We start from the raw sequence: 22,817 nt of genomic DNA, 5'->3' as shown, positions 1-22,817 counted from the left end.
CAGCCTGCCTTCGGTACTGCTTCATCGAAGCAAGTTCCCATGGCTGCAAGAGGCTCAGAGTAGTGGCAGGAAAGAGGGAGCTGCTGGAGTGCATGGTGAATTATAAAGAGGCGCTCATAGAAATAAGAGAGAGAGAAAGATGCAGATCATGAGCAGGAGGGACGGGTGCATTAATCATGTTAAAAATTTTTTTAACTGTGTTAATTTATTAACACATTAATTGTACAGCCCTTGTATTAAGACTAGTTTCTTAAATCTGATCCATTAACTCACAGCTAGTCAATGAGGAAGCTAAGATAAAGTGAGATATGATTGGTGCAAGGATCACTGTCAACATCCGTGCAAAGACATCTTGCAAAAGCTGTACTGCCCTCAACTTCTGAGGAAGACTGAGAAGGCACATTAATCAGTTTGGTAAGAACTAGGATTTGAAGAAATATCCGAAAGACCTCATTGCCTTTCGCCTAGACTACTGCAACCCGGTTCTCACTGTCCTTCCACTAAATCATTTCTCTCCCCTTCAATCTGTTCAGAACTCTGCTGCATGCCTCATGTCGCTATGCCCACATTACCCCTCTCCTCAAGTGACTTCATTGGCTCCCTATACAATTTCCACAAACTCCTCTTACTGACCTACAAGTGTATTCGCTCCATAGCTCCTCAGTATCTCTATTCTCTCATTTCTCTCCACACTCCCCCCTTTGCACTCCACTCATCAGATAACCTATTTGCCATACTGGGATAGACCAAAGGTCCATCAGGCTCAGTATCCTGTCACCAACAGTAGCCAATCTAGGTCCCAAGTACCTAGCAATATCCCAAGGAGTAAAAGAGATTTTAAGCTGCTTATTCTAGGAATAAGCAGTGGATTTCCCCAAGCCATCTCAATAATGGCTTATGGACTTTTATTTTAGAAATTATCCAAACCGTTTGGTTTTTTTTAAACCCTTCAAACTGCTTTCACCACATTTTCCAGCAATGAAGTATAAAGTTGAATTATGTGTTGAGTGAAGAAATATTTTCTCCAATTTGTTTTGAATCTACTAATGCTTCATGCAAGCCTCCTAGTCCTCTTATTTTTGGAAAGAGTAAATAAGCAATACACATCTACCCTTTCTATTCTGCTCAGTATTTATAGACCTCTATCATATCACTCCTGTCTCTTCTCTTATGTTCTTATGAGCAAAGCAGACAGTATACTACAGATCTCTGTGGAATCACATTGGTAAGGTAGGAAGAGTTGAGTCGGAACTAACCAGACAAATCTACTGGCATTTGATTGGAAAGTTAGGAAGAGAACCATGAGAATACAGTACCAGAGATACCAAAGGAAGGAAACCAGTGTTGGAGGGTGGCGTGATTAAGGGGATCGAATGCACCTGAGATATCGATGCAAATCATCACAAAGCGCAAACAGTGGTCATGTGTCAACAGTAAAGAGGCAAAGTCTCCATGCTATAGTATTGCTATAAATATGATAAATAGTAGTAGATGCTAACGGGTATAAATAGTGTTTTAAACAGTTAATATTCTTTAGTGAAACCTAGTGTAAATCCTGGCAACACCAGTGCAAAATTTACACACAAATAAGTATTGTTTTGCAAAAGTATGCAAATGAGTTCATTACCTAAGAAGGAGTCTCAGTGAAGGTGCATGTATTTTCAGCAACTTCCTTTGACTTAAGTTCGAGTCTGTTGATGTGATATAAGTCCAATCCATGACCCACAAGTGAGACCACTTGTGATGCAGCAGAAAAAAATCCTTGTAGTTAACTTCAGTCTTTGGGGGAGTAGTGGCAACTCTGCCTCTCCTTGTCATTGTCAAAGGACATGTCCCAACTATTGAAACTTACCTTGCACTTTTAAGGTTCTGCTTGAATGTGTCCTTGAATCTGAGACTTGTATTATTTCCTGTGAATTCATATTTCAATGATGTCCATTAAAACATGCAAATATTAATGTAGACTTTTTTAATCCAAGAAATTTAATACCATTTTGTGCAGGTGTAGTTTAGATTTAATTTGCATCAATTAACTATAATGCAGGAAAATATTGTCAAAGTAGTTTGCATATCATTAGCATGTGACCTTAGCATGAGCCAATTACTGGTTATTAACTGCCCAATGTAGATCACATTAATACATTAGCCTCATGTTATGAAGAACATACTGTATATATACATATATGAACATACTGAATCAGTGGAAGTCTTTGATTGTTTTTGATTTTGACAATATTAATAGCGTTTAGAACCCATTCACGGAAAGAAAATGAAATATTTGATTCTCACCTGTAATTGTTCAAGTCATCATAAAATTACATAGGTTCTAAAAGTAGTATTAACCTGTCAATAATGCATATTATAAAACAATCAAGCAAAATCTCTTATCATACCCATTTCTCAGAATGCAATTGAAGGTGACCTGGGTCACTGAATTTTCAGCAACAGAGGAATTTTTCCATGCTTCTGTATCCAAAGTGTATAGTTTCTTTTGCCTCAGTGCATCATTGATTGGTTTGGAAAATGGAACCAAAATAAAATTTGGTTTGCAGATCTTTGTCAGTCAGATGAGAGAAGGATTTGCATTCTAATGTCTTTTGCCTTCTGGGAAGTAGAACAAAGAGAAAGCACTTTCGAACACAGACCGAACTCATTGTCATTCAGACCCATGGAAAATTAATAATTATTACAGGAATCATTCATGCCCCAAGTTTATATGAAAAAACTGAAAACCTTACTCTTTGATAACTGATATCTACATGTTCACTATATGTACCTTTCAAATTTTTATGCTTAGTATAATTAGGCCTGTTTTCTTTTTCTCCTTTTTCTCTTCCTTCCCTCTATGCCCCCAAGATACCCTTTTCCCACTGCAAGTGGCCTTATCCTGTTTATGGATTGCGTGGAGCACAAATATTAGATTAGATTAGAGTATAATATAGAAAACAACTGAATAGTGGTGGTGACCTCTGTATTCAGTTTTACACTTGAGAAAACTTGGGGTTTCCAAAGCATGATGGTAGGGTTATATTGAATAGGATGCTATGCTTGATTGATACTGTATTTATTTTCTGCCCTCAAGAGGGCCTGGGATAGGCACGTAGGATCTCTCAGAGAGAGAAAGAGATAATGGTTACTGTGGATGGGCAGACTAGATGGGCCATTTGGCTATGGTTGAACACATGAATATAGTGGTGAAGAAGTGCTTTTATGCACTATGGAAATTAAAGACAATTAAAAAATAATTTGATCCTTTATCTTTTAGATCAGGGGTGTCCAACTTTTTGGCTTCCTGGGTCGCATTGGCTGAAAAAAATGTTTCTGGGGCCGCGCAAACACTGCAGCAAGACAGGGGAGGGAGCCGGCAAGACGGTAAACACCCGGGGGCAGTAGAGGAAAACACTGCATTGCCCTCGACCGGGCCACACAAAATACTTCATGGGGCCGCATGCAGCCCTTGGGCCACAGGTTAGACATACCTGTTTTAGATTATTGGTACAGTATTTGGTTCTATCAACATTGGACTACTGTAATATCGTTTATTTGGGCATACATAAAAAAACTGAGAAAATTAAGAATAGTACAGAATATGGATATCCGCCTGATATTAGGATTGAAGAAAAGCAACCATGTTAATCCCTACTCTAGACTGCTGTACTGGTTGCCAATGGAGACACGAATAATGTTTAAATTTTCTTGCATTTGTTTTTAGTTGCATTTGGGGACTAGCTTCTACCTATCTTCTACATCATTTCGTGCTATATAGCCCTACAAGGGCAACCAGAAATTGTAATTTATTTGCATACCCAAGAATCACTGGTTGTAAATACAATTCCCTTTTGGATAGGTCTTTTAAGTTTCAAGCAAGTAAACAGCAATCTTGGTTAGATAACTACATCAATGGTGCCAGGCTGACCTATGGCGCCTTTCGGAAAGAAATAAAAACTGTACTGTTTGACAGATTTATCCCTAAACAGAAGTCACACTAAACTTTATAATTTTATTCTGTCGATTTTCTGAGTAACATGTTGTACTTTCACTACTTGCATTTTGTAACTCGTTGACTGTCCAGCTCTCTTCAGTGTGAACCACCTAGAAGTCGTCAGATTATGGTGGTATAGAAGAACAGTTATTATTATTTATCTGCTGTCATGATTCTATGTTTGTTTCTATTCACTTAGCTTAATCCGGTCAATCCATCCATATACTAGTGACACATGCTATGCTATTCTCTTTTACTCTTTGGTCATATCAAAACTGAACTATTATAATGTTATATACACAGGGCTTGTCCTATTTGCCCTGAAGAAATTACAACTAGTATGGAATACTGCTGTTCAATTACTTACCCAGGCTCTGTAATGTGATCATACAACTCCCCTTGCTGAAGGCCCAACATTGGTTACCCATTAAATTCTGCATTGATCATAAGATTCTAATGATAGCCTTCAAACCCCATCATATTAATGTTCCTCTTTATCGTTCTTCCTTCTTAACTGTCTATAGGCCTCTTTGCACTCTTTATTACTAAACAGGATCTGCGCTCAACTTGGGTGCCTAGGTTACCAGGCATAAGTCTGGTATAAAAATCTACTCTAAACACTGTGATCTAAAGCAGTATTTCTCAACCTTTTCAAGCCAAGTACTCCCTAAACCTAACAAATACCAACCGAGTACCCCCACCCAAGCTCCGCCCCAGACCCAACCAATCTCCGCCCCTGACTACACCCCTCTAATAATAGTACTAATTGTAATGCAATTTCTTCCATCCATTTATCATATGCACACAATATAATCTTATCAATAATAATAAAAAGCTAGAGGCGCATGCGCTCTTAAAAATTCGTGAGTGCTGGCGCCCTGAGGTGTGCTTCTGTGGCAACATTCTAAACCTCAGGGCGCATGTGGGGGCTGAAGGCGCGCGACTGTGCTCTCCAAACCTGGTTCCAGCGGCCCTCCACAAACTTCCCGGCTCCAGCGGCATAGGCAGCATTATAAACACGCTGCTTCGCCCTTCTACTGCCGATTTCCTCTGCCGTCGTCTCTGATGACATCATCGGAGACAGACGCGGCAGAGGAAATCGGCAGTAGAAGGCCGTAGAGCAGCGTGTTTAAAGTGCTGCCTACGCGGCTGGAGCCTTGAGGTTTGTCGGCGGTGGGAGAGCAGGAGCAGGCCAGATCGAGCAGGACAAGGCAGTAAAAGAAGGGGGAGGGGCTGAACGGAGCAGGGAAGAGAAGGTAAGAGAAGGGAAAGGGGGATGGGGGAAAATGCTGCTACTGTTTCTGCACAGGAAAGGGGGGGGAGATAGGAGGGAAATGCTGTTGCTGCGGCATAGGGAAGTGGGATGGAAATGCTGCTGCACAGGGAAATGGGGAAAAATGACAGACAGACAGACAGCGGGAGGGAGGGAGACAGAAAGAAAGAAAGACAGGGGCAGGGAGAGGGCCAGAAAGACAGACAGAGAAAGGGGGCCAGAGAAAGAGTCAGCGGGAGAGGAAAAGGGGGCTGCTTTGGGGGGAGGGGTGTGCTTGAGGCAAACAGCTTTGCTCTGGGGGGGAAGACAGAAGGGGCCATGGAGAGACAGGGAGAGGGAAAGGGGGCTGCTTTTGGGGGAGGGGTGTGCTGGGGGGAGAGACAGAAGGGGCCATGGAGAGATAGGGAAAGAGGGCTGTTTTGGGGGGAGGTGTGCTGGGGACAGACAGCTTTGCTCGGGGGGGGAGGGGGAGACAGAACGATACAGACAGCCGCCAAGGAGAGAGAGATAAAGAAACACAGACAGACACATCTATTCTAGCACCCGTTAATGTAACGGGCTTAAAGACTAGTTAATACATAATGGTAACCACAAAATTAAAAAAAACACAAAGCACACTGTATGCACAGAAAATGTTAATTATTATTTATATTTGAGTTTTTTTCAAAGAGGTCAAAGACAGATGACTTTAAAATATGCAATGTCACCTCAGTAACAATTATAGAAAAATAGTCAAATATAGTGCAAAACATAAGACGGATATAAATTCTCAAAACTGATACATTTTGATCACTAAATTGAAAATAAAATAATTTTTCCTACCTTTGCTGTCTAGTGATTTCATGAGTCTCTGGTTGCACTTCCTCCTGACTGTGCATCCAATATTTCTTTCTTTCTTTCTTCCTCCTGTATGCTTCCTCTCCTCCAGCCCTAATTCCATTCCCCAACCAACATCTCTCTCTGTCCCTCCATGAGTCCAACTTTTTCTTCTTCTCTCCCTGCCTGCCCCCTGCCATACTCCATTCCCTCCAACTTTTTTCTTCCTCTCTCCCTTCTTGCCCCTGCCATCCAACACACTCTATTCCCTGCCCCAACTTTAAACTTTTCCTTCCTCTCTCCCTGCCTGCCCCCTCCCCTGAAACCACCACCGCTGCTGATTTCTCCCTGCTTCCCCGTCCCACCCGCCCCACTCCATTCCCCCCGATGCCAACGCAGCAGGCGTGCGCAGCAACTGCATAAGCGGCCGGCCCAAAAGCCTTCCCCTTGACATCAATTCTGACATCGGAGAGGAAGTTCTGGGCCAGCCATGCAGCATTTGGTTGGCCCTGAACTTCCTCTCTGACATTAGATTTGACGTCGGGGGGGGGGGGGGAGGGAGGAAGGCTTGTCGGCCAGCTGCTTGTGTTGTGTCAGCGTTGGGAGGGGGGGGAGTGTGTCGGATGGCGGGGTCGGTTGCGGGGATGTGGGAGAGGCTGGGAGATATCCCCGGTGGCCAGCTCACATACCCTCCCCAACAGGCGGCCCGTACTGTCCCTAAGGTATGTGTACCGCAAGTTGAGAAACACTGATCTAAAGGGTGCACGCCTTTTACAGAATAACACTTAGGCCTGGATTCTAGTGACAGTGTCGTGGCTATAGGCACGTGTTTTAAAAAAATCGATGAGGCATATGGCACCTACGTTGAAGGCGCTGTTTGCATGCCCTCAGAAGTGTCTAGGCATACTTAAGGACTCCTGAGGCTGGCGTGGGTATGGTTTACACCGGAAATGGCCTTAGGTGACCCTAGGTACTTACCTAGGTACAAGGCAGGCACCTTAAATTTAGGCTTGTAAAATGCTGGCCTATATTTAAAACAGCTGTGATTCTATAAATGTTGCTGATGCATGATTGACACATGATTGGCAGCCATTTGTAGGCAGCCGCCGATACTGGTGCTGTTTATAGAATCCATACCTTAGTACTAATTATTTTCTGGCACCAAATTTTGAGCATCATTTATACAATTCCCCATAGCGGATACATAGGGGGAACAAAGTTTAACCTAAATGCTTCAAATTTCACTGTTGCATTTCATACTGATGTTGCTGTCAGTTCCACAAAACCAGGTATTTTTAATTTAAATGAAACTCAATTCCATTTCTCTTCTTGTTTTTTTTACAGTTTTATGGTGATAGAAAGTATGCAAATCATGGACACATTTGGCCCTGAAAGGCTGTCCTATAACTACTGTAGGTGCTCATATTAGTGCATTTGCATGCATAAATACTCAAGCACTATTCTTTAATGGTGCATGTAAGTGCATTAGCGTATTTACAAGGAGGCATATATATATGGATGGTGCATAGGCGGGTTCTTAGATACACACACAACTTACGGTATAATATGCTTGTGCATTTGTCGCATTTAGATACCCTCAGTTAATGCTATGTATATGGCCAGGTCCGGTTTTGGGTGGTTGTCAAACAGAGCAGTTGACCTGGGCCCTGTGGCTTTAGGGGGCCCCTGTGTGCCAGCATGTCTTTCCCCTGTTTATAACCCTGTCCAGCATCCCCCTTACCTTCCGGTCTAACTTTCAAATGTACTTATGCTTTGCAGAGGATCACCGGTGCTGCAGCAATTCTAACAGGCTGCCCCTGGCCTCCTTCCGCTGTGGTCCACCCAGGCAGAAACAGAAAGTTGTCAGAGTTGGGGCGGACCGCAGCGGAGGCCATGTCAGAATTACTGCATCACCAGCAATTCTCTGTGAAGCATAAGTACATATGAGAGACAGGGAAGGTATGGAGGGCATTGGATGGGGTGGAGACAAGGGGAAAGTATGCTGGCACATGGGGTCCCCCTGGAGTAGCTGTTTTGGAAATAGATGGGGAGGAAGGAAATGCCAGACGGAGGTGTGTAGGTGAATGGAAAAAAATAATGGGCCTCGAAACAGATAGATGGTGAACAATAGGATGGAGAGAGGGAAAAGAAAGGGAGAGAAGTTGGAGGGAGGGAGGTTAGAATAAATGGATGGGAGGGCAGTTGGGAAGAAAAAGGGAGACATGGTGGGGAAAAAATGATATGGGATGGGAGGGCAGTTGGGAAAAGAAAGGGAGAGAAATGGTAGACCCTGGGATGATGGAGAGAGAGAAAAATACTGGATGAGAGGGCAGTCTGGAAGAAAAAGAGAGAATTGTAGACCTGGGGATAAGATGGAGAAGGGGAAGAGAAAGGGAAAATTTTTGAGTGAGGGAGAGATGCAGAACAATGGGATGGAGGGAGGAAACAGATGTTGCATCACCTGTATTCTTCTACCCCCCCCCCCCCCCCAAGGGGAAGGTGACATGGAAGGGATGGAACCAGGAGGGCATAATCCAGGATGTATAAAAGCCCAGAACACATTTAGGTTAGGAAGGCCCAAAGAGAAGCAGTGACACCCAACTGCATTTGTCTCCACAACCTATATGTAAACTGCAACTGCTACAGCCAGGTAGGCCAAGTTCAATGTGGAATCTTGCCACTTTGGATTTTGACCCAAGTAACTGCTAGAAACTATATTGGTAACTCTGGGAAATCAGGGCAGCGTTCTTCTAGACAGGGGGACAATGAGGTTCAATGTGGACCTGCAAGAGCAGACTAGTTTTGTGTTTTTCTCTCCCCTTCCCATCAATGGAGCAGGACCTCTACTTGATACTTAAATAACATTTTCTTTTAGTCACACCTGCTGTGTGACTTCAGTTTACCCTGGCTTCAGGCCTGCCCTTGCTCACATTACCACACACTCATGAAGTTGCTGTGGGAGTTCTGGCAGCCATTTCCAACAGCATGTCTGCACAGGGCAGGAGTATAGGAGAATTGCTTCTGCCCCGATTCACTGCTGGACCACCAGGACGTTAAAGGCAGGACGTTAAAGGAGGTTAAAGGTGAGGTTCAGGAGGTGGGGTGATGCAGAGCCAGCTAGGACAGGACAAGGGAGAGGGTGCTCCTATCCTGGCTCACCGCTGGACCACCGGACTCAAGGAAGGACCGGGGAAGGCCGGCAATGGGTCCAGGAAGGGGCGGTTGGATGTTAAGCTAGCTGGGACAGGACAAAAAGAGATTGCGTCTGACCCGGCTCACCACTGGACCACCAAGATTTAATATTTAAGGGTAGGCCAAGAAAGACGCTTGCAATGATCATCGAGAGGGAGGGGACTGGGTGCAGAGACATGAAGGACAGGCACAGGCTGGACAGGACATCACACCTCAGGGAAGGCAGGAATGTGAAAATCAGAGAAGGGGAGGAAAGAGAGAGAGGATTACCTATACTTGAATATAAACCCTTGGTTTATATTCAAGTTAACCTTTTTTTCCCACTTTTTGGGAGAAAAAGGTTTACCTTGGTTTATATTCAAGTATATACTGTATTTCCTCTACAATACACTGATGTTAAAGCTAATGTTATGCTTGAATGATCAATATAAAATAAAAATCTTCTCTCAAACCCCCCCCCCCCGCCTTGGCTGTCTTAGATCCTCCACTCTGTTCTTATACCTTTTCTATACTGATGACTCCTCAGCTGGCACAATTTGTATGTATTTAATTAGACTGGATGAAATATCCAGCAACAGTATCTGAGCCACATTCATTTTTGCACTCTCATAGAATCCCTAATTAGCTGGAAAATAAACAGCTAAATTATAAGTGTGCTTATTCTATAGAGCAGGGTCAGCGTGCAGCAGGATCAGTGTTTTGGTGGAGGGAGGCTGAGAAAATAATGTGGTCTCAAAAGGCTTAAAGATGGAACTGGAGTGCCACCACTGGAAGGTGGTAGCTCTCTGTTAGTCCAGTGCCAGGGGGGTGAGGCCATCTATGCTCCAATTTCCAGTTCATGCTTGATAAGCTAATGGGCAGAAGTGCATTGCTCTAAATCACAGGTGTCAAAGTCGGTCCTCGAGGGCTACAATCTAGTCGGGTTTTCAGGATTTCTCCATTGAATATGCGTGAGATCTATTAGCATACAATGAAAACAGTGCATGCAAATAGATCTCATGCATATTCATTTGGGAAATCTTGAAAACCAGACTGGATTGCGGCCCTCGAGGACCGACTTTGACACCCTTGCTCTAAATAGTGACAAATATTTTCTGACTCTCACCCCCCTGCCCCCCTTTCTATTTAATAAACTCCCTGCGGTTCCCCAGTTTCCAGAGGTCAGCTTTATAGTGTTAGCATATCTCATGACATTTCATCAGTCTGTTGTTTAAGTATATGAGCAGCTATAAAATGGCAAATGGGGAGGAAAATTAAAGTTTACGGGATAGTATCTCTAAAACTATCCCTTTCTTAGCATTAATTGGATAACAGAGGGAGGAAAGATTAAATACTCTTCTTAGTTTTCAAATGGGGATGAGCTGTCCCAAACTGCTGCGTACAAATAAGCCTAATGGATTCCCAGATCTTGAATCTGGCTGGGTTTCTTATGGGTAATGAGGCAAAGTGCTTCGGGAAGCTTAGATAGGCTTTTTTTTAAAAAAATAATTTTTTTTTAATATGCTCTCTATCAAAGAAAACCTTCAGTATTAGACATTCAGTAAATAAAGTGCTCTGTGCTGTCACCAAGGCCTCCAAATGTTTAATAATTGCAGAAGTAGCCCCAGTAGGAAAGATAACATCAGTACTGTGCTTTTTTCTTTGTCTCTGCCCACTCTCTCCCTCCTGTCTCTGTTACCCCTTTCCTAGCACAATGTTTTTCAAATCGGTCCTGGGGTACCCCCTTGCCAGTCAAGTTTTATAGGATATCTACAATGAATATGTATGAAATTGGTTTGTATACACTGCCTCCATCATATGCAAATCTCTGTCATGCATATTCATTGTGGATATCCTGAAAATTTACTCCAGGACTGACTTGGAAAACACTGTCCTAGCACACACATCATTAGGCTACTCTCTTCTCTTACCTGTCCTGTTGGTCTTTTGCACTCTGGGAGTCAATGCTTACTGTCCTCTTTCTCCTTTATCACTCTCTCATCTCACTCTTCAGCTCTTTCCTTTCCTCCCTTAACAACTCTCCCTTTCATCTCTTTTCCGTTGTCTTTTCCCATCCCTGCTCACATCTTCCCTTTTTGCCTTTCTACCCTTTGTGATTGATCCCTATCTTTCTTCTCCTCTCCTAGCTTTCCCCTTTTTCCATTGCTGTCTGCCTCATCTTCATTTCTCCATCTTTTTTTATTCCTTTCTTATCATTTCATCTCTGTTCTTCCCCTCTTTCCTATCTCTCTCCCTCCTCCTTCATTGATAAGCATAACCAGCAGCGTAGGCCAAGGAGATTCGGAGCTTGCGTACTGCTGCTGATCTTCATGACACACCTCCTACTTCCACTTTAAAACAGGAAGTGCAACAGCAGAGGGCAAGGGGTCATGGAGACCAGCAACACTGCGTATACTCTGTGTTCTTGTGGTCCCTACAAGCTCGAAGACCTGAAAAGCAGGCAGCATGGAGTATTAGAGTTTTTTTCTTGTCGGTGCTTTGCTGAGGACTCCCAGGGAATGGAAAATGGCTGTAGGGCTGTTAAACATATAATAGCCTTACTGGATCAGACCAATTGTCCATCTAGCCCAGTATCCAAGTCACAAGTACCTGGCAAAAACCGAAATAATAGCAGCAATCCATACTACCGATCCAGGGCAAGCAGTGGCTTCTCCTATGTCTGTCTCAACAGCAGTTTATGGACTTTTCCTCCAGGAATTTGTCCATACCTTTTTTTTTAAACCAGCTATATTAGCTGCTCTTACCACATCCTCTGGTAATGCATTCCAGAGCATAACTATTCTCTGAGTGAAAAAATATTTCCTCCTATTGGTTTTAAAAGTATTACTCTGTAACTTCATCAAGTGTCTCCTAGTCTTCAATCTCCCAGTCCAAATTCGTGGCTATTGAGATGCAGCAATATACTGCTTTATCTCGATGCTCCAAATGTCATGAAGACCATTTTTGGGGTTTTTTATTCAAGAACTCTGATATTAATTTATACCATCAGGTGGCCTGATGTCCTAGCGAATCTATCTGGAACGAAAGAATCTGCAAACTATAATAATTTTTTAGATTTCGCCAGTCAGGGAACCCCTTCTGAATGGCCTGCTTCAACTGCAACCATTTATAATTTTGAGAATTAGCAATACCAAATGTTTGTTGTAGTCGTGAAAACGCAAACATTTTCACATTTGAGATAACATCATCAAGTGTTTGAATCCCTGCTTTCATCCATTGCTTCCAGACTATCCGAGATCTGCCTATTTGAATCTTGAAGTTTAACCATAAGGGACTGATAAGTAGAATTCTCTACTGGAACATCTGTTAATTTATTAATAAATTTCAAAGTTTTCCAGGTGTCCAATATAATACTATTGACCTTAACCCATCTAGGCAACTTGATACTTAACACATGAGACAGTCGCATTGGGGACATCAATCTCCATTCTAAATATAACCAGTCCGGGAGATTTTCCATGAGCTCGGGGAGGATCCAATACATACCCTGGTGCATGATATAGGCTTGATGGTACCTATAAAAGTTGGGAAAATTTACCCCATCCTCCGCAATTGGTCTTTGTAAAGATACTAGAGCAACTCTCGCAGTTTTCCCTAGCCAAACATGTAAATTTAAAAAAATTGTGTGCATTATTTATAAAATGACCCAAAAAAATATGATGGCAGAATAATACTTATGAAACACTTAATAAGAAGACATAAAACATTCAAATAACAGATTTGATGGTAATGCTTTTCTATAACACAGGTTAATATGTAGCCAAAGGCCAAGATATATAGAAGGGGACAAGATGGTTAGTACAGAGTCAGTTGGGATAAACAGATTGGTGGCTAAACTCAAGACAGGTTCCTTGTACAGTTGCAGATTTAGAACATCATAGATATAAAAAAATATGAGGGTAAATCAAAAAGTAAAGACAAAAACCATTTACCGGCTTTAATAGAATTGTGAGCAATTGAAAAAATCACTTTTCTACATAGTTCCCATGCAAGATGATGTATTTGTTGTATCATTCAACTAGCTTCTGCATCCTACAGAGAAGAAGGTTTTCAGCTGCTCCTGAAGCCAGATGAGCACCACTTCCATTACATCATCATGCTTTGTCTTCCACTCTTTGGGTTGCAGTGATGCATTCATGTCTCATCACTAGTGACAATTCTCTCCAGAATACTCAGATCTTCATCATGCTATCTCAGGAACTGGGTCACAGCCTCCACACACTGTTGCTTGTACAGATCGGTAAGCTGTTTGGGAACTCATCGTGTGCACATTTTCCTATATTCCAAGTCATCATACATTATAGCAAATGCAGATCCACAGCTGAAAATCCAAATTTGCAGCCAGTTGAGATACCATTTTCCGTCAGTCATCTCTGATCAAAGCATCTGCCCTGTGAATGTGCTTTTGTGTGTGCAATGTTGATGGACAATCAAAACGACCTTCGTCGGTTATACCCGTTCTTCCCGCTTTAAACCTTTTTACCCACTCATAAATCTTTTGTTGATTCATGATTCTATGTCCATACTGAGTCAATATCTAATGGTAAATTTTCACAGGTTTCATGTTGTTCCTCGATGGTGCAATCTTGCAATAGAGCATCTATGTTTCTGACTTCATGGCTGTCACATGACTAGAGTACATATGTTGCATTTCACTAACTCTGTTCCGGTTATCACTTAATTTAACAATTGCCATTAACTTTTGATTTGCCTGCGTATATTAAAACAAGTCTAGTGTCAATACGGGTACATATTTTTTCAGCTGTTCACAGAATAAAGACACATCTTCTGAATGTAAAAACATCACTTTAAATTGCATTTTCATCAATGACTGAGAACTGAGTAGGGCGGAGAGAGAATCTTCTTGGATGCCAGGTCAAACTGCTGATGCAGCACTGACAGGAAGACCAGATGACCTGTGGATCAGCAGTCAGCCTGCTGGTATACTGGCAGGGTTCAAAGGGCAAAGCAAGAAAGCAGTGGCAGTCCTTTTGCCCCCCTTGTCATCACCTTCACATGTTTTAGCTTTCACAAAGAGACATACAGTATGGTGTAGTGATAAAATAAGGGAAATAAGGTAATACCTTTTTTATTGGGCCTAACTCGATGCATTTTATTATGAGCTTTCGAAGGTAACCCTTCTTCACTGAAGAAGAAGGGTTTCCTTCGAAAGTTCATCATAAAATGCATTGTTAGTCCCCCCCCCCAAAAAAAAAAGGTAATACCTTATTTCCTTTTTTTTAAAAAAAATCTATTTCTATATAGTACCACAAAAAGACAAATAAGCTGCAATACAGTTTTCACATATTCCTTGCTTTTTAGGAATGAATTTTTTGCTTATTTAGGGCCCCTAAGAGAGCCACAGATCAACCATCCAATTACAGACCCATGGCCTCAATACCACTATACGTCAAGATAATGGAAGGCTTCATAGCAAAATTCCTCTCCAAATACCTAGAAAAACCACAATTTACTCCACCCCTCACAATCAGGCTTCAGAGGCCAACACAGTACAGAAACATTACTACTCTCTCTCCTAGACACAGCCAAACAACACCTAAGCAAATGCAAAAAAAATGCTGCTCATTCAACTAGACCTCACCACAGCATTTGACCTGGTAGACATCTTATTACAAACACTGGAGGCAATAGGAATCACAGGCAGAGTCTACAACTGGTTTAAAGGATTCCTCCGCTCAAGGGAATACAGAGTCAAAATAAAGAAAGAACAATCTGAAACCTGAAACAACCCCTGCAGAGTTCCCCAAGGAACATAAGAACATAATAATTGCCGCTGCTGGGTCAGACCAGTGGTCCATCGCGCCCAATGGTCCGCTCACGCGGTGGCCCCCAGGTCAAACACCAGTGCCCTAACCAAGACCAGCTTCACCTGTGTACATTCCGGTTCAGTAGAACTTGTCTAGCCTTGTCTAGAATCCCTGGAGGGTGTTTTCCCCTATAACAGACTCCGGAAGAACATTCCAGTTCTCCACTCTCTGGGTGAAGAAGAACTTCCTTACGTTTGTACGGAATCTATCCTCTTTTAACTTTAGAGAGTGCCCTCTCGTTCTTCCCACCTTGGAGAGGGTGAACAATCTGTCCTTATCACCACTATCCCCAACACTCTTCAACTTTTACATAGCCACACTTGGCACATGCCTAGACAAATTAGACATAACCTCATACAGATACGCAGATGATATCACCATCATCATGCCTTTTGACCAATCCACCAATGACACAACAATCAAAATACATACAACACTAGAAACAATATCACAATGGATGAGAGACCACAAACTAAAGTTGAACCAAGACAAAACCAAATTCCTACTTCTAGAAAAAAACAAAACACTCTCCATAACAAATCTAGAATTAAACTCCATCCTATACCCCCAACAACCCAACTTAAAACTGCTGGGAATAATAATAGACAAGAGCTGCACCATGCAACTTCAAATTAACAAAACAGTCCAGAAGGCATTCGCAACCATGTACAATCTAAGAAAAATCAGAAAATATTTCAACAAAGAACAATTCAGACTCATGGTCCAAGCGCTAATCCTGGGTTTCCTGGACTACTGTAACAGCCTATACCTGCCATGCCCCGCATATACCTTAAAACAATTACAAATGGTGCAAAACACAGCTCTCAGATTGATATACTCATTGAAAAAAATACGATCACATTACCTCTGCTTATCAAGACTCACACTGGCTCCCAATACAAGCATGCATACAATATAAATTCTTTTTGCACCCTCTTCAGAGCCCTAAATGGACCTGGTCCCAGTTACCTAAACAAACACCTGATCAAAAATAACACATCAAAACCAAGGAGAACACAGGCACTCTTCACCCATCCTCCAGCAAAAGGCATATAAAGCAAAAAACTATATGACGAACTACTAGCCACCAGAGCAGCGAAAATAGACTGCCACCTCTCCAAGCTACTAACCAAGACGACCAACTACAGAGCATTCGGGAAAGAACTGAAAACTATACTTTTCAAAAAAAATTTGTCAAATGCGCTAATCAAAAACTGTATAAACCCTCCCCCAAAACCCATCGCCCATGCTAGTCTTCAATTCGTGTAAGCTCACTCTATACCAACTCTGTAAGCTCCCTGGGAATGCCCAGGCCAACCCTTTTGGTAAACCGCCTAGAACTGAAAGGTATTGGCGGGATAGAAAACACTAATATAATGTAAGGTATGTAGTACAAGCTGGCGTAGTAAATACTCCGACACTTAATAAAGGGGGTGGGGTTAGTGTGAGATCTTTGCATAAATATTGTATTAAAAAAATCTTGCAATGTAATTATGGCGAATTTAACCTGTAAACTGTATATTATGTATATTGATGATATTAACCCTTAGTATGTGTCAAGTTAGGATAAAAACTTAAGAACATAAGCAGTGCCTTTGCTGGGTCAGACCAGAAGTCCATCATGCCCAGCAGTCCGCTCACGCGGTGGCCCATCAGGTCCAGGACCTGTATAGCAATCCTCTATCTATACCTTTCTATCCCCTTTTCCTTCAGGAAATTATCTAATCCCTTCTTGAACCCGAATACCGTACTCTGTCCTATCACACCCTCCGGAAGCGCATTCCAGGTGTCCACTACCCTTTGGGTGAAGAAGAACTTCCTAGTATTGGTTCTGAATCTGTCCCCTCCTAATTTTACCAAATGCCCTCTCGTTCTTGTAGTTTTTGAAAGTTTGAAGACTGGATACAAAACGAATTAAATAAATAATTTGTAAAAAGCAAGAACTGCATTTGATTTAAGCCCACATAGATTTGACACATTTGTCCCATATGCTGTTTACACTTCTGCTACCACCTTCTTTATAAAATCATGTGCATCTACAAATCTTTCATCCTCTTGCATAGTTTTGATTTTTTGTTACAGAATGTGTGTACATCATTTTCTATACACTTCCCCCTCCCCATTCGCGGTTTCGTTAATCGCAATTTCACATATTCGCGATTTTTGGGGGAGGGGAAAAAAAGAAAAAAAAACCCATCGTTAAGTCTTCCCCCCGGCATCTCGGCCTTACCTGGTGGTCTAGCGGGCTTTTGGGGCAGGAGTGATCTTCCTACGCTCCTGCCCCGTGCAGATCGCCATTAGGAAATAGCTGTAGGGAGTTCCCGTCGTAGTCTCGAGAGACTACGGGAACTCACAGCAGCCATTTCGTAATAACGTGCGTTAAACCGCCGGCTGCACTAACCACTACGCAGTAGTTTTTGGCCTGTGCGTGATGAAAAGTCACAAACGTTAACCCCACTAGCACAGCTTGATAAAAGGAGCCCTTAGTATCATATCGGTAGGAACATTGAGGGAGAGATTTGCAGTTGCTGCTTTTATAATTATTTTAATTATTTAATAATTCTTTTTTATTTTAATTAGGATCTTATTCTGTAATTCATTATTTTTTTTTCTGAATATTTACTTTCCTATTGTTGATAGTTCTTTTCTTTTATACTATGTAAACCGCTATGATGACGTATCGAACAATGGTCAATAAATACTAATAAACATAAACATAATATATCCCAACATCATCTGTGATAACGCCAAACCATGCCCCTTTTATCCAAGGTCTATGACAATACTGCACATGAACTGTTCCCTTGCTCCATTGCTAAGATTTTTCATCCCATCAGGAATTCTAGTATTCAGCCTTAAAGTAGGGGACAGTTCCTTTCCCTCCCAACCTAACACCCCAGCACGTGTTAAGCTAAAATAATCAGGTGGGTGGGATGAAAAACTCCTCACCACTTGGACTCCTGAAGAAAACTAAGGGGTCCTTTTACTAAGGCATGCTAGCCAATTTAGCGCATGCTAAATATTAGCATGCGCTAAACGCTAACGCATCCATTATAGTCTATGGACGTGTTAGCATTTATCGGCTAGCGTGCCTTAGTAAAAAGACCCTTAAGCCTGCCAAAGTTCCTGCTCCAAATTCCCCAGAGCCCTTCTGATTGGTGCCTAGAACTCTAAGCCCCAATCAGAAATTAGTACCTATGCTTCCTTCTCTGCTAAGCTGTTCCTTTTCCTTTCTCTCCATCTCACAACTAAGTCCCTATAGTACTACCAGATGTACACAATGCTGTACAGAGTCACAAAGAAGACAGTCCCTGCTTGAAAAAACTTATATTCTAAACAGACAAACAGGATGTCATGGATACAGTTAAGGGGAACGGTTAATCTGCTGGCTGGGTTGGTCGGCAGTGGAGAGTAGGGTTATGGATTGAAGGCTATATCAAAAAGGTGGCTTCCCGCGCTCCTTCTCCCCTTTTGCTGCCAAGTCCCTCTTCAACCACCGACAGTTTAGGGCAGCTCAGCCATGTTTTGCCACCCCCAGTTTATTTCCGGGGGTATCTGCTTAAGAGCCATATTGGTGTTTCATAAAACTTGTTTGCAGGTTGTGATATCTTAAATTGAATTAACCTAGGATTCATCTTGAGTCTCTTGAAATGGGTGGTATAAAACTGAATGTATCAAAAAAATTTTGAAATAATTATTTAAACTGAGACCTAGCAGAAAAATGTCTATCTTCAATAAAATCTTAGGGGAACGGGAAGAACCCAAAACACAGGGATACAAGATTGGGCAAAGAAGTAGAGAGAGAGAAATGGAACTTTTATCCGTAAATGTGTTCACTCTTGCTCCTCATTTACGCAGTACAAACAAGGGGATGGGATTTGATATGACGCTTCTCAGTGGTTATAATCAAAGTGATTCACATACTGATACAGATGAGCTCTAATATTCTGCAGCAACCTTTTAATTCAGTGCAGATTACATATGAAGAAATTCAGACAAACCTTAAGACTTCGCTTTGGACACTTTTTATTTTGTTGCTTCTACAGACGTTTCACCGTGTGCAACGTGCCAGACCTTCAAGGCAGACTCTTGATAAAGGCACAGATGCTGAAACACTGCCAGTGTCAAGTCTATGAGCTTTTGTAGCATATTTTTCAATAAAGTGACTTTATAAACGATATACTCGTAGCTGATTACTTGACGGCTTATCCTCACGACTCCATTGTTGTGTGTTGAAAGTGTGTTGGCTCATTAAATTACGTTTTTCTACTAAATAGGTTTTGCATCGATAATGGGAGCTTGGACATTATTTACTTGAACTGTATGACTTTTCAGTGCATGGAAAATGTCAAGTTCTTCGCAGCAGAACAATCATATTTCCAATTTCCCCAGAACAGGAACACGCTCATCTGACAGTGGATTTCCCCCCTCCCCAGCATGCCATAAAATGTAGCCTAGTATCGCCTTTCAGTACTAGAATACTGAGATGTATTGGTTTGCTTACTAAAATTAGATTTGGTTCTTTATTCATCAGCACACTGTAGTAGATAAAATAATCTGCATAACCCTCAATGCACATTTAATCTTCTTATAATGAACTCTGATACAATGCTGAGCTATAGACAATAGTGCTTTTTTCATGTTCTATAATAAAAAATGAAAACTGATACTTAAATTTAATCACATACATCACTTGTGCCAGTTGTCGCTTTATCAATCATACATGTGCAGCTTTCTATGACTTCTGAGTTCTAGTCTTTGATTTTACACTTTGAGCCATATTCTATATATAGCGCTGAAAAGGATGGCACTTAGCGTGATTCTATAAAATGCATCCAAAATTATGCATCGTTTATAGAATCGAGCTTCTAGTGCAGTAGGCACATCATTGTTGAACCTGTGGGTTGTGTACCTCTGATGTAAGATCTGGTGTAGAGATCCTCATTCACATTATTCTGCTCCGCCTCCTATCTGGGCTGTCCTGTCTTTACACATGAGATGGTAGGAGCCTGTCTGTTCTGCTCATACTTATTTTTTCTTTAATTTTGGGATTTTTATCCGGTCATCTTTTCGGTGCTGAAGAGAATCCCAGTTACGAGACATCTCTGGCTGCAAGAGAATCTAAGAGGCAGCCTGCTTTGCAGGGAACATGCTTGGCCAGCCTGCACCATTAGTTCAGGAGCTCAGGGACTGTTCCCTTGAGAGCAAGGCTCGCTCCAGGTTTTATCTGCAGAGAACTTGAGTACAGGTTGAGTGGCCCCGTGGCGGCTTTTCATCAGGATGGGGTGCTGACTGTGTTTCCTCCCCCTGACTTCGTGTGCGAGTTCCTGTGAGGGTTTGAGGTCTCGGTTTGGCTGTTGGGACTGAGGAGCAGTCTATAGAATCAGTCTATCCAGGTTTCCAGGCTTGTCTGAGGCAGAAGTTCTCTGGCTACAGTTTCAGCCTAAGCAGCTCCTAGCATCTGTATGGCACAATGAGTACAGGCTGTAATAGCCTATGACAGAAATTGTGTGTGTGTGGGGTGGAAGGTTTTCTCTAAAAGTAGTTTTTGAAAGTTTCTGGACCTAGACAGGGTCCCCCCGCCTCTAAAATCCTATTCATCAAATTATTTGACCCCTTATTTTGCTCACATGGGCCGTTTTGTATGCTAAAATCACTGCTGTGGTGGCCATCTTGGATTTCCCGATCTTGGAATAAAAGCCTCTGTCTGCCTCAAAACACCTAGAGGGCTCACAATTGGTCTAGATGAACTCCTCAGGTCAGGATACTGAGGATTACTGGCTGGCTGGCCGAGGCCCGTCCGTTTCCCACGTGCCATATGGTATGTGAAGAGGGAGGGGGAACCCCTGGCTTAGTCTCCTCTATGCCCTTTGCTGGTATAAGGTCCCAGATGACGAGTTCCAGGTCAAAAATCCTGGCTGGAGCTGAGAAATGGCCCCTTCAGGTGGCCAAGATCATGACAAAGCTTTGCCCAATGGACACTGATTTTCATCAGCTGTTTATTCCACTAAAGGTGAATTCCCTGGTGGTGCAGGTTACCAAGCGTATCTCCCTCCTCAGTGTAGGTGGAGCGGTGTTGAAAGATACACAGGACCTTAGGCTTGATTTTGTCCTTAGGAGGCAAACTGAAGCCACGGCATTGGGGTTGAAGGCAGCGACATCATTCACCGCACGTGCTTGCCACTTTAGGTTACATCATGCTCCGGGATCAGATGCCAATGTGGATCCCCAATTTCTTTTCTCAGCATATGTGGCATATGCTCTGTACGATCTGTTCTGTTTTCTGAGCATGGGTTCTGCATATGCTATTTCTCCCTTTAGAATGATTTGGATCAGACAATGGATGGGAGTTTCATCCTCTAAGGCTACTTTGAGCAAATTGCCTTTTAAAGGTCAATTGTTCTTTGGTAAGGGGCTTGACAATCTTATGGCCAACATGCAGGATTGTAAACCAAAGTCTTTACCTGACAGCAGGCCAAGGGCCCCTAGGGGGTTAGGTCAAGGTAATTTTCATAGCTATAGAAACTTTTGCCAATACTCGGGGGGGGGGGGGGAACTTCAGTCCAGAGATTATTTCAAGGCTCAAGACAGAGATTTGGGGGTGCTAAGCATCCCCAGTCCTCAGGATCTCACCCCACAGCAACCTCCAAGAATCAGTTAAGATGCTAGGTCAAGAGCCGTACCTCCAAGGATAGGAGGGAGGCTGTTGGCTTATTGGGAAATGTGGGCAAGGATAGTTTCAGACCAATGGGTACTGGAAATTATAAAGGAGGGGTACAAGCTCTAGTTCTTTTGGCCCCTTCCAGACCTCTTTGTGGATTCTCCAGCAGGAAAGCCAGAGAAAACGATCAGAGTCCAAGCAATAGTAGAGGCAACTAGATCCAGCAGCCATAGAGCCTGTCCCGGACAAAGAATCAGGCTTAGGCAGATACTCCATATACTTTATCATGCACAAAAGAGACTCGGAGGACTGGAGTCTAATTCTGGATCTGAATTTGGACAATACTCCCCTCAAGATACTTTGCCTCTACTGTCCTTTTACTACTGACATAGATATTGACCCCCCTCTCTACCATAAGGGTTATAACTTGCACCACCATATCATCCTACCCTGCCTTAGCCCTTTCCCTCCTTAGCCTCCCTACAAAGTTGAATTGCTGACTGCCTTTGGATATTTTTATAGTCAAATGAAACTGTGCAAGACTTCCCAAAAGACGTCAGTATGGTTCACAGCCCAAATCATTGCCCATGTTCTGGCGATATTGTGGGTAACATAGTAAATGACAGCAGTTAAAGACCTGAATGGTTCTTCCAGTCTGTCTTATATTTACACACATTACAAATTCATGATTAAATTAAATTGTCTTTTTTCTGTTATTTCTGGGCCATAGACCTTAGCAGTCCACTCAGTACCATTCTTATGTTCCACCTAGAGAATGACATGGGGACAGATTTGCCCCATTCCTGCAAGATCTATTTCCTTTTCCATCCTGTCCCCATGAGTTCTGTCCCATTCCTGCAAGCTCTGTCTTCATCTGCCCAAGCCTTGAACTCATTATTTTAAAAGTATTTAAGACTTGTGCAGATGAGGACAGAGTTTGCAGGAATGGGAACAGGCAGGGATGGAGACAGATCCTGTAGAGACAGGATCAAATGTGTCCCTTGTGTCATTCTCTCGTTCCAAGTACTGGAGTTGCCGTTGAAGCTAACTCTAGCCTATGCAAAC

General features: G+C 42.5%; 1 protein-coding gene across 3 annotated transcripts in view; it reads left to right on the top strand.

The window, feature by feature from the left end:
* Positions 1–22,817, top strand: part of TBL1X (transducin beta like 1 X-linked) — a 499,699-nt gene that overhangs the window by 194,535 nt on the left and 282,347 nt on the right. The gene's annotated exons all lie outside the window — the stretch shown is intronic.

This window comes from Geotrypetes seraphini, chromosome 6, assembly GCF_902459505.1.
Source record: "Geotrypetes seraphini chromosome 6, aGeoSer1.1, whole genome shotgun sequence".
In the NCBI taxonomy this organism is placed as follows: domain Eukaryota; kingdom Metazoa; phylum Chordata; class Amphibia; order Gymnophiona; family Dermophiidae; genus Geotrypetes; species Geotrypetes seraphini.
The sequence above is the reverse complement of the archived record's forward strand: the minus strand, read 5'-3'. Positions and strand labels throughout refer to the sequence as shown.